We start from the raw sequence: 15,875 nt of genomic DNA on the forward strand, positions 1-15,875 counted from the left end.
CTGGCTCTGTTGATCTGTTTCTTTATTTCCTCGTGTGGGTACTGTAGTCTTGAGAATGCTTGGTGGAGATTTTCTAGGTGTTGGTCTCTGTCTGCGGGGTTAGAGCAGATGCGGTTGTACCTCAGTGCTTGGCTGTAGACAATGGATCTTGTGGTGTGTCCGGGATGGAAGCTGGAGGCATGAAGGTAGGCATAGCGGTCGGTAGGTTTTCGGTATAGGGTGGTGTTAATGTGACCATCACTTATTTGCACTGTGGTGTCTAGGAAGTGGACCTCCCGTGTAGATTGGTCCAGGCTGAGGTTGATGGAGGGGTGGAAGCTGTTGAAATCATGGTGGAATTTTTCCAGAGTCTCCTTCCCATGGGTCCAGATGATGAAGATGTCATCAATGTAGCGTAGGTAGAGAAGGGGCATGAGTGGATGGGAGCTGAGGAAGCATTGTTCCAGGTCAGCCATAAAAATATTGGCATATTGTGGGGCCATGCGGGTGCCCATAGGGTGCCACTGATCTGGAGATATATATTGTCATTAAATTTGAAATAGTTGTGTGTGAGGATAAAGGCACAGAGCTCAGCAACCAGTTGTGCTGTGGCATCATCAGGGATACTGTTCCTGACAGCTTGTATTCCATCAGTGTGTGGGATGTTTGTGTAGAGAGCCTCTACATCCATGGTGGCTAGGATGGTGTTTTCTGGAAGGTCACCAATGCATTGTAGTTTCCTCAGGAAATCAGTGGTGTCACGGAGATAGCTGGGAGTGCTGGTAACATAGGGTCTGAGTAGAGGGTCTACATATCCAGACAGTCCTTCAGTGAGAGTTCCAATGCCCGAGATGATGGGGCGTCCAGGATTTCCGGGTTTGTGGATCTTGGGTAGTAGATAGAATAACCCTGGTCGGGGCTCTAAGGGTATGTTGATTTGTTCCGGTGTTACTGTAGGGAGTGTCCTGAGTAGATGGCGCAGTTTCTTAGTGTATTTCCTCAGTGGGATCTGAGGGAAGTAGCTTGTAAAATTTGGTATTGGAGAGTTGTCTGGCAGCCTCCTTTTGGTAGTCCGACCTGTTCATGTTCACCTCCTTTTGGTAGTCCGACTCTGCTCCATTGGCCTTCTAATTGTATACAGCATATAACTGAGCACCAGCTCTGCTCTGGCTAAGGTGGGGAAGCCCCTCCTGTTTAAAGGATGACTACTAAGTATGCTAAAATCTGTGTGTTTACACAGATTGTCTTGAAATTTGCTATGTGTCATGAAAGCGTAGGGTAGGGTGAGTGATCCAAAGATGGGGTCATTTGAGTATGAGGTTCCCCACAGCCTCGAGGGGAAAAAAATTAAGTTCACAGATTCTAGCAGCTTTGAAGTTCTACGCCCACCCTGAGCAGAAATCTGAAAACGAAATGTAAACTTTTGTTTTGTTTTAATTTGGAGAAATGGACTCTGAGCACAGCCGATAATTAAAAAGGCTCTCAAACTGTGTTTGAAAAGAAAATTAATTACAAGGGGTGATTGCAGTGTAAGAGTAAATGGGAAGAAGGGAGTTGTTTTGGGTCTAGAGCAAGGAATGGGGGCATAGGTGCTGACTCTGTGGGTGGAAAAAAATTGATGGTTGCTTAGCACCCACTGGCAGCCAGCTCCCTCCCTTCCCCCACAGCGCCTCCCACCCACTGGTGGCCCCACAGATCAACTCCTTCCCCCTCCCTCCCAGTGCTTCCTCCCGACCACAATCTGCTGTTCCGTGGTGTGCAGGAGGTGCGGGGGGGAATGGGTAAGCTGTGGGTATGAGGTGCGCTTGGGGGTGGGGGAGGAAGTGGGCGGGAGGAAGTGGGGTGGGAAGAGGCAGGACGCAGGTGGGACTTTGGGGGAAGGGGTGGAGTGGGGGCAGGGCCTGGAGATGAGCAGGGGGGTTGAGCACCCCTGGGGAAAGGAGGAAGCTGGCACATGCAAATTTAAATATCTGAAATCCAGAAAATTTGAAGTTAAGATACACGTCGCCCCTGTGGGAGTGCTGGTCAAAGCGTGTGGGGGAAGGGCCTGGTTTGGAGAAGGGGTGGACTGGGTGGGCCTGGCACATGGCTGGGGAAGCCTGGCAGAAGCAGGAACAGGAGTCCCCACTGGGGGTGGGTAGTAGGAGTGTGGGGCTCACCCAGTTCCATGTGCCGCTCAGGCTGCATAACCAAGGTAGCATGCAGCCCTCCAGTGAGCTGCTTCCTGGGATATGGGTACTCAGAGCAAGGAGCAACTTCTTACCTTTTAATGCCTTCTATAGTGCCAGCTAATGCTGCTGTACAACAAAATGTACAGATGGGGGAGGAGTACTTAGGAATCACATAGCAGCCATGTTAGCTTAGCAGAAAGACCACGGTGTGACCTTAGGCAAATAATTTAATGGTTGTGCCCCGGTTTCCCTGAGAATGATACTTAATCGCATTTTTTTAAAAAAGAAAAACACTTGGAGAGCGAAAGATGAAAAGTGCTAGAGATGTGCTAACTACGTAGCGTAGGAGTAGACTCAAACATAAGAGAATATTTCATATCCGTCTTGTCTCCCCATTTAGATTTCAGTGGAAGCAGTAGAAAATATAAGAACTGTGGCTTCATTAACTTGTGAAGATGCATTCTATGAGAAATAAATGCAAGTTTGAATGGTCCATACAGGTAGGATTTGCTCTCAAACAATTCTGTTTTTTAAAAGCAATGAATACATATTTTCTTAATTTAAAACAACTCAGGATTTATTCATATTACATTCATTTGCAGACTGAAAATATTAAACACATAAATGATTTGAAAAGATTTTGGCAGAGTAAAATGTATTTACTCAGTTTATTTAAAATATCTTCTTAGACGCTATTGTGAGTGATGTAATATTTGTGTGAGAGAGAGAATGTAATGACCTGGTTTAAAGTTTGTTTTAACATGAATATGGGATGTTTACTTGCTTCACAAGTACTGCAGCAGAATGAGTTTCATAGGTCAAGTGGCAAAGACTTTATACTACATAACGTCACCGTGTATTATGACTTGTACTACAAGTAAGGATTTGCAGGTCTTGAAATAAGATGCATTTCTTTTTCCCCTTTGGCCTTTTCAGTCACACTTGACAAGCTAACCACTGCAGGGCTAATTTCTAATATCCAAAATGTCAGACATTTTCCTAGTCTCCATTTTATTTAAATGAAATGATCTACCATCCATTTTGTTTCTTTCCCCTTAAATATGTTTTAAGTAAAAGCAGGGATTGAAAAATGACAGTCCGCTGCCAATGACAGTTTTATGGCTCAATATATAGACCATCAGTATGAGGGGAAAAAAATCTATATTTAATTGGAGGAATAGGATTATTAGATTTAGCACTTATCTCAAGTCCTGGCAGGTCATTGTATCACAATATTATGAATTATAGAGAAACTATTTTGATAAACATTTTAAAAATGTATGAGCACTAGAGATGAGTGAAAATCTGAATTTCTATCCTGTGGGAAATTCTAATATTTCAACCTCTGTTTTGCTCTGAAGTAGGATAAAATGTGAAAATATATCAATTTTTTTTCCACAGATAAGAGAAAAAACAGTTTTTTGAAAAAAAAGGTTTCACAATTTTGTAGGGATAAATGGCAATTTTCAATTTCCATTTTTGCATTTTTTCTTCCATACAATAATATGGAGTTTTCATATTCTTCAAAATAAATAATTGAATTTAATTTTCAATTTTTCTTTTTGTTTAAAAAAACTGGATACTGGTAAGTTATTTGTTTTTTATTTTTTCTAGTTATTTCAAACATTCATAACTGCTTTATTCATTGTTGTTTTGGAAATAAAATACATTTGGGCAATCTCTTACGGGGAAACCGGGGATCCCTGGTTGGGACTTAGATCACATTATCTCCCAATGTTTTGCAGGTGTGGGGATCTGCCCCCTTCTGGGACTGAGGTGGCCTTTTAATCATGCCATTATCGGGGACTGGGTGGAAGGTTCTCCCATAAGCTATGGGGGCGACACCCTCAAAAAGCAGGGAAAAATTATTTCCAGGATCAAACCAAAACCCAGAATAAAAATTTTTTTTTTTGTTTTACTGTTTTTTTCACATATGTGGAAAAATTTTTTGGAAAATGTGCAAGAAATTGGCATTTCTTTCTGTTTGCTAAAAAAATATTTCCTTTTGTCAGGAATACTTCTAGTTCCAGAGGGGGGCTTTCTGTCAACAGCAATGGGTCTTGCAAACCCATGATTTAGGGATGTGTTTTTAGTTTTAACACCATTGCCCAAACCAAACAACATTGGGTCCCCAATTTTACAAAATGTTTCACCCACTGTACAAAATGGAGGGTCTGGTAAGTTTGCTTTTAACTTTTTTTTTTTCCCCCTCCCTGGTACTCAAGGTAGGTAAGGCCTAATATATTGCAGTGCTTCGGTTAATTTGGCTGTGGTTGTTAGGGGTGGGGGAACATTTGTAACCTTATCTCCCCCCTGGTGGTACCCTCATACTACATTTATAACCAAGTTGTTTCCAAAATAAAAAATCCTCAAACCATTCAGTGTAGAGATTTTTCATATAGGAAAGGAGGACTTATGGGGAAAAAATTTTATCTAGTCTGTTTTGTTTTTTATGCGGTCCCAGGCTTTCGCCCTTCTTGGGCCCATCCAGCCATATAAACATTTTATTATTTCTGGAGAAGTGGAAATACTCCAGCATTTTCACGGTGAGTTAAAATAATGTTTTGATGTTATTAAAGGTTTTTTTTAACTTTTATCAATAATGTTCCTATTCCATACCAAAGGGGAAGCTATTAGTTTTGGGATTGAAGGGATCTTCATTTGCCATTAAGTATTTCCTCTCCAGCGGGCACCCTTTCATTTGGGTTGGTCCTTTAAGGGCAATGGATCAGGGCTTGTTATTAAATATTTATTTTGATTTTTTGTATTTATGATTTGTGGATGCTGGGGTTGGAGTGTGTACAAGGGGTTTTATAGGGGTGTTTGCCTTTCCCCACCTAAATCCAATAAGGTCTGACCTTCCTTCCCAGCCCAGGGTCTCTTTCAGGCTCTTGGCCAATTTCAATGAGTGGAATTTTTTCACCTCTTAAAAACTTTTCCCCTTTTAAAATCTTTTTCTTTTATTCCCAGGGAACTCTCTAACTCTAAAATTGCCCCCGCTATAGTGGACTTACCTATGGAATAGCCTATGTGCAATCTACTTTCTTGAGGCAGCAGTCTTCAGGTTTGGGGGATGGCTCATTGCTAATTGTTATACAAACTTTGAAAATGTATATATGTGAGTACACATCAGTCCAAAGGCAGTGATTTCAACACATGGTTATTGTGTTATAGTCTAGTTACTGAGGGCAATAGTACTAGAGGTCCAAACAGTTTAGAACCTGGTGAGGAGTTCAATTCAGGCAGAAGAGTTATTTCTGTGGAGAGGAAGCTTGAGACAGGCGTGTTGGCATGTATGGAGCCTGGCTCAGTTTATTTACTATGGAGAAACTTTTACTGCTGATAGTTCATTGCAGACAACGGGCTTTGTGAAATGCTTCTGTGTGGAGGAAATTACATACCATTAGTCACCCATAAAAATATTGATGGCTGTAAACATCTGTTGTCTAATCCTGTGTGTGTAATTTTACTAAGACAAAGTTCTAAAAATGTCACAATTCTCAGATTTATAGATAGTGTTAGGTCTGTTTGTTTTAAATAAGGAAAACAATATTTGTAATGTCTGAACAATAATAAAAAGTCTCTCTTTAGATGAACTGAAAGATGTTTTGTGTTTGGTTTTCAGAGCCCTTTTTTCAGTTCTATATGGTGTTTTAAATGTTGGCCTGTCCACTTCTTTGGCACCAGATTTCGGCAAAGCTAAAGTTTCTGCCCAACGAACCTTTCAGCTTTTGAATCGGAAACCATTAATTGACAGCTATAGTGAAGAGGGTACAAAACTGGTAAGGGCCATTCAGAAAGTCCTCGAAACTAACAAACCTGGTGGTACTGTATTGTCCTTAATTGTATTAATCTTGTTCAATTGCCTTTTGCAATGTCACAGAAGACAGGACCAGACAAGTAGGGTAAAATTTAACAGCAATAACTAAATAATTTTATATTTAGCCCAGTACCATTTAATACCTTTTTGCTTGAGAAATTAACAGAATACTTTTAAGTGCAGTTCTGTTTTGAAAAATGACTGGAAGAATGACATTTCATTCACCGGTTCTGTCCGTTGGGTGTATTGTGAGGCCTTTTCTACACTACCAGGGTAAGTCGACCTAGTTACTCTACTCCAGCTACGTGAATATTGTAACTGGGTTCTATGTAGCTTAGGTTGATTTACCGCTGTGTCTTCACTGTGCTGTGTTGACAGGAGATCCTCTCCCATCGACTTACCTTACTCTTCACGTTCCGGTGGGAGTACCAGAGTTGATCAGAGAGCACTCTGCTATCAACACCTGCTGAATTAATTGCAGCAGTATCAATCTTCCTGGTAGTGAAGACAAGCCCAGAAGTTATAACTGCTTTCTTTAGCAACACAAGTATGTTTTCAACTGCTTTTTCACTTCTGTAAACTAGGCAGCTGTGGGGGAGAGTGAGTTAGATTCTGTTCCTTCTTGTTGCATCATCAGCAGACTTGTTTGCTAAGTTCCAGTCAGTTACATTCTGTGTAACAGAGAGTCAAGGTGGGTGAGGTTGATATCTTTCATTGGACCAAATTCAGTTGGGTGAGAGAGACAAGCTGTCAAGCTTACATAGAGCTCTTCTTCAGTTCTGTATAAGCTCGAAAGCTTCACTCTCTCACCAACAGAAGTTGGTCCAATAAAAGATATTAACTCTACCCATGTTGACTCTCTAATATCCTAGGACCAGCACAGGTATAACAACACTGCATACAACATTAGAGTAACCTCATTCAAGTCAAAGGGGTTGCACAAGTATTAATGAGGATGTAATTTGGCGTACAGAACCTTTTTGTTCCTGGTGATTATACATGAGATGGAAAGAACCCAGCTTGTCTCTCAAAGTCCAGTGTTGACAGTTAGAAACTATCTTTGTATTTGTAAACTGAACACATTTCATATTGTCTCTCAGTGCTTTCCATAAATGGCTTTTACAAGCAGAACCAGCTTTTCAGAAACTTGAAAATTTCTAGCTTTTAGATAGTAGCCTTGATTCAGAAAAAGGACTCAGGCACATACTGTAAGCATGCCAGTAACTCATGTGCACAACTTTAAGTCACACATGTGCTTTGACTACTTTCCTGAATCAGCTCCACATGCCCAGACTGCTAATGCTCCCGGGGAAATATTCTGCTTGCAGAGAAAGACGTTCATTGAAAGTGAAACCACTCTGGGCCAAATCCTGATGCCAGTGAAGCAGCTGCCTTTGACTTCAGTGAAGCTAAGATTTGGCCCAAAGAATTTAAACCTTGGAAGTCCAGTTCTCTGGGTGCTGTAAGAGCCCATTTTACTGACAGTGCTGGTATTTGTGGTCCTGGAACTGTCCCGTCCCCCAGGCATCAGAGGAGGCTCCCACAGTCTCTCCTAAACATCTCCCTTCACTCAACCCTTGTCTTCAAGTCTTCCTCCTTGCTACCTCTTATACACGGAGCTCCCTTCCTACATGAAAGAGCCAATCAGCTTACCCTTTCCCTATTCAAACCTACACTTAAAACATAGTTGTCCTTGAAAACTATGAATAATCCACCAAAGTAAAAATGTTTAACCCAATCTGAGATCTGATGTTCACCTTGTACTATGTTCATCCTGTGTACTGTGTGTTGAACTTACACTATTTAGAGAGTGAACTCCCAGGGGCAGGAACTATGTTTTCCACACACAATGATAGTGTCTGGATTATATGCATTGATGACATCAAAGATAGGTATTAGGGTTGTTTACTTACCTAAAGTAATGATAGTCCTTGCGAACCAGGCTGAAAAGGAATGATATAAATGAGAGAGAGAGATGCAGAAAAGAACCACTCAGCAAGGAGGTCCTGTACACAGAAGATACCAATCCAATTTCACTGCATATTTAAGCAACAATAAATTGACAAAAATGCTCTGGGTTTGAAAATGCCATACCATCTCCAACTGACTTGTCAAACGCCTTCATTTAAATGACCATACTGAGTTGTGTTTGATGCTTCTGTACAAGATAGACTGGTCTTCTGTCATACATTTATATTTTCTACTATTTCCAGAGTCAGTTTGATGGCAACATTGAATTCAGGGACATCCATTTTGTATACCCTACAAGACCAGAAGTTCAAGTTTTGCAAGGACTCAACGTGAAGGTTAATAAAGGCCAGACGCTAGCCTTGGTGGGGAGCAGTGGTTGTGGCAAAAGCACATCCATTCAGCTGCTGGAGAGATTTTATGACCCTATGGCAGGACAAGTGGTAAGAAGAGATGTGTGAAGCTGTTAACGCTTAGGGCTTATAAAACTGTTCTTCAAAGTATTTTACAAACATTAAATCATCCGCACAACACCGCTTTGAGGTGGATAAGTGTTGTTACAGGTCCGGGTACTGGAGAAAAGACTTGGGTCTTGCTTAAGGTAGAGCTGGGAGAAGAACTTTGGATCTTCTGACTCCACATCCTGGCTCTAGATCACTAGATTGCATCTCTTTATTGATTTACTTGATATATTGGAGGGGGACATTAGAATATACTTTCCATAATGTAACCCTTGTCACTAGTCCTCTAGTCATGTTAATATGACACAATTTTGAGGTCTAATTCATCACTTGATGAGACTTTTGATGCAAGTCCTATTAATGATGATGGGAGCTCCAAGAAGAATAGCCTAGAGATGGTGAGTCAAAGGATGTTTGAATAAATGCCCAAAGATGTGGATTCTTGTTGGAGCTCTTCAACCGTCTAGGTTTAAGAAGACCATGAACAGACTTTCTCATGAGATCTCTGGTACCTGACATCATCAGTAAAGATGGAAATTCTGTGGGCACAACTCATTATAGATTGGCAATTCCACATCTATTATGGAAGCTAGAAGAGTAGATGTGCAAAAAAAAAAATTCTGAGAAGAAAAGGTTATCTGAGCTTCTTTTGAATTTTCAGAGTTTTGGATGAAAGATCTGATCTATTATTTGATCAGAAGTGGTTTACTGACCACTTTACATTTACTGCAGCTCTAACACAGGTCAGAGGATTTTTCACAGATTCGTCTTTCACATTTATATTGTACACCTGAGGAGGAGTATTGCATTCTGCAGGGAATGATTTTTCTCTTTTTCTCTTTCTAGTTTGCAGATGGGTTAGATACTAAGTCTTTGCACTTGCAATGGTTAAGGTCCAAATTGGGTATTGTGTCCCAGGAGCCTATTTTGTTTGACTGCAGCATTGCTGAAAATATCCAGTACGGAGACAACAGTAGGGTTGTCAGTCAGGAGGAAGTTGAAGAGGCAGCTAAAGCAGCAAATATTCACACCTTCATAGAAAATCTCCCAGAGGTAAGAGAAAATGTCTTTCCATTCTCAGTGGGGGGTAAATATTCACAATGACCTATCTAAGCAACTCCCATTGATGCAAAACAATATGCTTTTTCGTTTATTTTCTTATGTTTACTGTTCTCAAAGAGGAAAATAGGAAGCTGGTGTTTAAAAAATGTAACTTGCAATAGGTATTAACACATATGCGGTCGTAATTAGCTAATTCAAATGCAAAAATCTGAGCTCCAGTTTTCTTATTTTCCTCTATCACAGTGATGTTATATAAACAACTATAAAAGAGACATTCAATTCTTAACTTTGCCAATTCTTTTTCCTTTTTTTGGCTGAAACTTTCTGTAGTTTTAGTCTTATCTGAAAGGTAAAATGTTTCAAGTACATTTTAACCTTCATGTTTTGCCATGGACTTAGTTCTCAAAATGGAGAAAGACCTTGGAAAAGCCCAAAGAAATTGGGCTTCCTGTAAAGTTACATGGAATTGAAGACAATTGAAAATTGAAAAAAACCCAATATTTCTTTTTCATTACCACCTAGTTTTTGAAAATGTACTGAGAAAGAAAGTTTTGGACGTGTAAGAATTAAAGGTTCACCTCCTGAGTGTGAGTCTCTAGGGCCTTGAAATTATAAAAGTCTCTTGAGATCTATATTTTTAAGTACAGGTGTCTTTGACTAGACACATCAGTGGTTGCACCACTTGGGAATTAGTCTTTTTCTAATGCTGAAATGAATTTTCATTACAGAGCATTTATCAATATATGTAGCTGTATATATGCATTTTGATTCAAAACAGTTAAAATTGTTATAAGATTTTATTATTAAAAACAATTACATTAGTATTTATCCTTCATAATGGAAATGCTTAATATAGTACATTATCTGCTATTAAAATATAACTTACTGTTTCTAACTTTCCTTGACAATGAATATTTACTTATACAGAAGTATAATACCCAAGTGGGTGACAAAGGAGCACAACTTTCTGGAGGTCAGAAACAAAGAATAGCAATTGCTCGTGCTCTAGTTTCGTAAGCCAGCAGTTCTGCTTCTAGATGAAGCCACATCTGCTCTTGACACAGAAAGCGAAAAGGTTAGTAATATGCATTCTACCATTTGTAATACACACAAAATACCTGGTTCAAATTCTTCACTGCAAGAACACAGGCGCTCCATCTACAATACAATTTTGAAAGTTCCACAGAACAACCCTTAGCTCCCTCTCTGTCTACGGCCTGCTTTTGCAAGGTGCAGAGTGCCTTCAACTCCTGGTGTCTAAATTGGGAGCTGATGGTAGTCAGCAACACTTGGGGCTGGACAGAAAGTGGGATTTTCAGAACTCCTCATTTTTGGCCTGCCTCAGTTCCTTCAAAGTCAGTTATGAAGTCAATGGCACTTTTTGAATGGGTTCACAGTTAGACCAATGCTGAGCACTTTGGAAAATCCCATTGATAATTAGCAACTTTGAGTTTGAGACAGGTGTCTTCAAACAGTTGACTGTGATCTACTAGAGGAGGCCTTGTAAGGCAAGTCACCAGCTCCTTCCTCTTTCCTTCAGCCAGCAGCACTAGCAGCAAAGTGGGTCTCTTTCTGCACTATTTCCTGCTCTGTCTGGGGGAACAGGTGTTGCTACAGAAACCGAGAGGGATCCACTCTGCCAGTAGAACTGCTGGCTGTCAGGACAGAATGGAACAATGAAGAAGCCTCTGTCCGCTTCCCAGTCCTTTGATCCATCTGCATTCAGAGGGTAAGAGGTGACATGTAGGAGCAGCTGGCTTGGAAAAAAGGCTTCAGCAACATCTCTTACCTCTCAGGAGATGTTGTGAAGGGAAGAGAGAGTAATTAAGCTATCCTCTGCTGCTCAGCTGGCTGAGCTTTCTCACTGCATCCACCATCTCCAGGAGAGGGGGCAGACTCCATAGGGACGAATAAACTGTTCATTTGGATGGGGATGCAGTGGAAGTGAAAAATGCCACCATGCAAACCACCATCCAGTTGTGAGCCAGATGTCAGGATCCTGAATTTTGGATTTTTATGGCTAACAAGAAGTGTCTGGCATTGCTGTTACTATCAATGAACATGCAAGTTTTAGTCATGTCTATGTATTTGGCTGGTCTGCTTTCTCCAAACTGATCTAAGTACTGTGCATGTCTAACTGACAAACACCTGGACAAATGCATATGGCGGGGAGGACAGAGGTGGTTAGTTTCTCTAAATTTGGCGTGTAGTTGGAAACAGACAGCATGCAGTATCAAATATAACACACACATTTGGTAAGCATCCGCTATCACAGACAATTCATTACACCTCTGCAAATTAGTTGTGTTGGTCCAAACTAGATCCTTATGGACCTCATTCTGCTAGCCTTTGTTCATGAGAGTAGTCTCAATGACTTCAGTGGAATCACTCACACAAATAAAGGTTGTAATATCAGGCCCCTGTGTTTGAGGCCTCCTTCATGCATGGGAAGTCCTGACTCCTAAACCCCAGTGAGGAATACCCAAGTGATAACGTGAACTATAAAGGCAAAGGTGTTACCTATGAAAGGGAAGATTCTCCAAGTAATAGCAAGTTTTTCACTGCATCTGTCTGCAGATTGTCCAGAAAGCCTTGGACGATGCCAGGAAGGGTCGAACCTGCATTATTATTGCTCACCGCTTGACGACCGTCCAGAACGCTGATGTCATAGCAGTGATTCATAACGGAAAAGTAGTGGAACAAGGGACGCACAGCCAGCTGCTGGCAAAGGAAGGACATTACTATGCACTTGTAAATGCACAAGTTTCTCATTAACATTAATGTTACAAACTAATCTATTTATATAAATACACACACAACCCACAGATAAATAATATTAATGAGGTCAGGGGCGGCTCCAGGCCCCAGCACGCCAAGCGCATGCTTGGGGCGGCATGCCGTGGGGGACGCTCTGCCGGTCGCCGGGAGGGCGGCAGGCAGCTCCGGTGGACCTCCCGCAGGCGTGCCTGTGGAGGGTCTGCTGGTCCAGCGGCTCCGGTGGAGCATCCGCAGGCACGCCTGCGGGAGGTCCACCAGACTCGCGGGACCGGCGACCGGCACAGCGCCCCCCGCGGTGTGCCGCCGTGCTTGGGGCGGCGAAATGGCTATGGCCGCCCTTGAATGAGGTGCATCTTTACTGAGATGTCTGCAGGTTTAAAACACGTAGTAAAAAACAGAGCAGAGACATTAATTTCTTCGTTGTCTCACAGCTTTAGTGTTACTTAATCCTATTGGTAAAATCCTTTGGGGCGTGTTGGTTAATTGTTCTTTTTTATTTTATCTTCTAAATCTACCCCCTTCCCATAAGCATTCACTATGTTAGGCATTCCTTCAGACTTCTCGGTGAAGACCGAAACAAAGAAGTCATTAAGCATCTCTGCCATTTCTAAGTTTCATGTTACTGTTTCTCTCTCCTCACTAAGCAGTGGCCCTACCCTGTCCTTGGTCTTCCTCTTGCTTCTAATGTATTGACAAAAAGATTTCTTGTTTCCCTTTATTCCCATAGCTAGTTTGAGCTCATTTTGTGCTTTTGCCTTTCTAACCTTGCCCCTGCATTCCTGTGTTGTTTGCCTATATTCATCCTTTGTAATCTGTCCTAGTTTCCATTTTTTATATGACTCCTTTTTATTTTTTAGATCATGCAAGATCTCGTGGTTAATCACAGAATATCAGGGTTGGAGGGGACCTCAGGAAGTCATCTAGTCCAACCTACTGCTCAAAGCAGGACCAATCCCCAGACAGATTTTTGCCCCAGATCCCTAAAGGGCCCCCTCAAGGATTGAGCCCAAAACCCTGGGTTTAGCAGGCCAATGCTCAAACCACTGAACTATTCCCCTGCCATTCCCATTGAATTTTGGAAGATATGAGCATAGACAGAAGCCATCTTTGGCATCCATCACTAAATACACAAGGGAACCGAGCTCTTGCAAGCTAAGAAAGATGGGTCCTTCAACACACCTATTCCTAGTGGATGGGTTTTTTACCTGCTGAAAATATTTAACATGAACCTATAAATATTCAAGGCAACATCTGTGAGTAATTCAGATAATGCTTTTGATTTCTGGAAGTGGTTGGTAAGATAAGGTAGTTTTGAAAAAGCCGAGAACAGTGTATCTGACACACCAAAAGGACACTGAAAAACTGTGCTGCATGTCGTATGAAGTCAATGTTAGGGAGACATTTAAAAAAAAAAGCTGAGTGAAGGTGAGGAAAGGACTACTGCTATGTTGTGTAATGCCCACAAAATCCATTAACCTCTGTGCTTCAGTTTCCCAATCCAAAAAGTATTGCTACCTCACTGGAGAGCCGAGGCCAAATTAACCCCATCAAATGAGCCATGTATAGACTCCAGTAGTCCGATGAGCTACTAGAAAAAATTTCATTGGTTCCTGTTATTATTTACTATTTCTATCATGGTAAAGACTATGGACCTCCAAGAGGGATGAGGGCCCCATTGTACTAACAAATAACACAGAGACGCCCTGCCCCAGAGAGCGCAGTCTGACAATATACACCAGATGACTAAATAGACAAACAGGGAAGTACAAAGTAACTGTATAGGCAAGTTATTTTATATTATTAATCACAATAGTCTATCTAGTCTAAGATGCTTATAGGACCCACATTACCATAGTACCTGATTGCTTCACAAACTTTAATTTATTTATCTTCACAACACCTCTGAGATGGAATCTGGGGTGCTATGCTGACCAGAGAGAGGTTGTCACCATGTGTCCTACAACCCTGGGTACCTTATAGTGTTTTGCTACTGTAGTTCCCATCCTGGGATGCTCACAACCAGCCTACAAGCATGCAGGTCACACCCTGAAGTGTCTGTGCACTAGGCAACCCTAACTCATCAGCTCTGACCCCAGCACCCTGTCTACCATCCCACAGCCCCACTCAGACTTCCAGCAGCCTTGGTTACAACCAGCAAGATCACCGCAACACACTCCTGGTCCCGAATTTTTCCAAAACGGTGTGCTCTCTATTATCCAGACCTCTCCTGGAGAGTTCAGAGAATTAAAAAGGTCCATTTGTTCTTCTAAAGACCCAAAAGCATATCACAGCTTATTAACTTTAAAGGGAAGGGTGTACTTACTCCAGTTAACACACCATGGAGTTGGTTTATAATAAAAATAAAAGAAATTTTATTAACAATAGGACATAGGTCAAGTGATGCCAACTAAAAGGAATAAAGTTAGAAAGGGTTAGCAGCAAATCAAAGTGAAAACATGCTTCTAAAAGTCTAAACCTTAATCTAGCAAGTTACAGGCTTTGTTCAAGATGGTTTCTCATTCTTCTTCCCAGCCATGGCTGACTTTCCTTCAATCAGGACCTTCCACAAAAGTACAAGGTGCTGGCTTTCCTTGTCTTCTTAGGCTGAAAGATCTTTGCCAAAGCAGGTTTCTCATCTATATTCAGTTCCAAAGACTTCACCCCCTCCCCACCCTTGGTTGAAGGACCCCTCTTTCTTAGCTTGCAAGAGCTCGGTTCCTTTGTGTGTCTAGTGATGGATGCCAAAGAAGGCTTCTTTCTATGCTCATATCTTCCAAAGTTCAGTGACTTTGTTTCAAGAGGCAGGATGACCTCATGTTGTTCTTTGCTTCCTATGGGCTTCCCATCCCCCTATATGTAACTGGAGTTTCCATTGTTTTGATTCCAGCATGCTTAATTTACACAGGAGACAGGTAAATAGTTGCCTCCTCTCCTGTATGGGAGGGAAACTGTTTCTCCCTGTTTGCCTGCAGAATTTAAAACATAACATCATTAAGTATCCATATGTCCTTAGATAGCGGTAATAGATACATTTCATAATGATATTATCACTAGTGTGTCATTAGCTTTCAGAAAAGACCTTAGTCTATACACTCTTATAATACAGTAATATTGTATACAATCCATTGATTCAATTGCTTATTACTTGAGGTTCCACCGCCTATGTTTCTACACCAGCAGACCTTTAAAATGGATTCTTCTGAAGGTTACCCCTCAAAGTGAAGTTTGTTCAGGTTATGAGGAAGGCAACATGGAGGTACATGCTCTTTCTTCCCTCAATTGTGTTTGCTGAAATGCAAATTGTTCCATTTCCTGCCATCTCCTCCCTCTGCTGTCTTGCTGTAAACTCCCCTGACACACTTTAACCATAATTCCAGCATATAATCATAACTCTCAATACACATTGCAGACACACATCACACAAGAATGTTAATGATCAGGATTAATTAGCTTTCAAATGATATCTCACAAGACATACTTTGTTCCAAGATTATTATATCAGTGTGTAAAGACTGCAGTGTTTATCGTCACAATGTCTGTGAGGTAGGGAGGTGTTGTTATCTGCATTTTATAAGTGGGGACCTGTGACACAGAGAGGCCAAGTGCCGGGCCCAAGATCACACAGGAAGTCTGTAA

At 41.4% G+C, this 15,875-nt stretch overlaps 1 pseudogene; it reads left to right on the forward strand.

The window, feature by feature from the left end:
- Positions 1-8,226: 8,226 nt before the first annotated feature.
- Positions 8,227-12,649, forward strand: LOC123363425 (annotated as a pseudogene).
- Positions 12,650-15,875: the final 3,226 nt, after the last annotated feature.

This window comes from Mauremys mutica, chromosome 2, assembly GCF_020497125.1.
Source record: "Mauremys mutica isolate MM-2020 ecotype Southern chromosome 2, ASM2049712v1, whole genome shotgun sequence".
Classification (NCBI taxonomy): Eukaryota; Metazoa; Chordata; order Testudines; family Geoemydidae; genus Mauremys; species Mauremys mutica.